This window comes from Pteropus vampyrus, unplaced genomic scaffold (genome assembly GCF_000151845.1).
Source record: "Pteropus vampyrus isolate Shadow unplaced genomic scaffold, Pvam_2.0 Scaffold490, whole genome shotgun sequence".
In the NCBI taxonomy this organism is placed as follows: Eukaryota; Metazoa; Chordata; class Mammalia; order Chiroptera; family Pteropodidae; genus Pteropus; species Pteropus vampyrus.
Window position 1 is genome coordinate 629,251 of NW_011889271.1, and position 1,260 is coordinate 630,510.

At 51.7% G+C, this 1,260-nt stretch overlaps 1 long non-coding RNA gene across 1 annotated transcript in view; it reads right to left on the reverse strand.

The window, feature by feature from the left end:
- The window catches only part of LOC105307358, a 3,785-nt gene extending 2,548 nt beyond the window's left edge, over positions 1-1,237 (reverse strand). The window contains exons 1-2 of the long non-coding RNA XR_897217.2: positions 1,137-1,237; positions 484-510 (exon numbers count right to left, since the gene is read on the reverse strand). This is a non-coding gene — a long non-coding RNA (uncharacterized LOC105307358). The remainder of the gene's footprint in view (positions 1-483; positions 511-1,136) is intronic.
- Positions 1,238-1,260: the final 23 nt, after the last annotated feature.

Below are 1,260 nucleotides of genomic sequence, written 5' to 3' on the forward strand. Positions count from 1 at the left end.
GTGTGCTCCATTGACAAATTAAGATGAGAGAAACTGGGTAAAATTATTATAAAGTAAAGGAGTCAAGACCTCGGACCCATTGGAATGGACATTATCCTCTGGCAGTAAGAGCAGGGCCAGGCTGAAGGTAGAGGAGGGAGGATGACCCAGTGCCTTCCTCATGCTGGGCATGGCGCTGCTGCTTTGCATTTGTGATCTCGTTTAATTCCTTCGGTCTTTCTCGAAGTGGGCAGCATGCCCATTTTACAGATGACAAAGCCGAGGATCGAAGAAGTTAAGTTACTTGCCCAAGGTCACAGAGCTACTAAGAGTCACAGGCAGGATTCATCCCAGGACAGGGAAAACTACAGAGCCCATGGGACTAGTTAACCAAATAGTTAACTGGGACCCAAACTTGATCTCACATTTGTGTCTTCAAGAGTAACCCATTCTACACGGAGCTATTTACATGACAAAGTGAGCCAAGAAACAGGCTACGCTTACCTGGTTAGGCGAGTTGTCAGAGTGACTCTGTTTTGAGGAAGAGAAAGAAGAGTTAGCGGTCCATGAAAATGCAGAGCTGAGATATGGCTTCAGAGGGTGGTGTTCCTCACTGCTGTGATCTGGAGCCGAAGCAGGTGGCAGGTAGTGGGAGGGTGGGGCGAGGAGGTGGCCCATGATCACTTAAGGAATTCGCTTCCCTCAGAGAGGGGACAGAGTAGAACCACAGAGGGCCCAATCGACTTCTGAAGACTTTTTCCAGTTCACAGTGCCTTGATTTTTGCCCAGATGTGTTTCTCAGCAACAGGCGCCAGTGGCAAGGAGTGGCAATGAGGCCCGCAGCACCCAGAGCACCACAAGACAGGGAGAGCGCCCACGCCCGTCACAGAGGCAGGAGGGGCAGGGGGAAGGGTGAGGAGTGGCTCCTGGAAACATGGCCCTCTTACCCAGGCCTGCCATCTTACTTGGCCTGGGTTGAGCGAGTCTCTCCCAGGGCTGTGTCTCAGGGGAAACTTTTGTGGCTAGAAGGGTGTGAGGACTTAAGGTTGGGAAACAGAGATCCCAGAGGGGCGGGACTATTTGGGAATCCAGGATTCCCCGCTGGGGCAGGGCACGTGGTAGAATACATCAGCTCACTGGGTGATGGCTTTACTTACTTTGATTGGAGGCTGAGGGTTTGTGCTCTGTGTGATCGCGCTGGTCACTTGCCCTAAATAAATATCAGACATTGTGACTGCTATTCCCAAGCACAGGCTCTTTGCCCCTTGAGTGAGGAAGGAC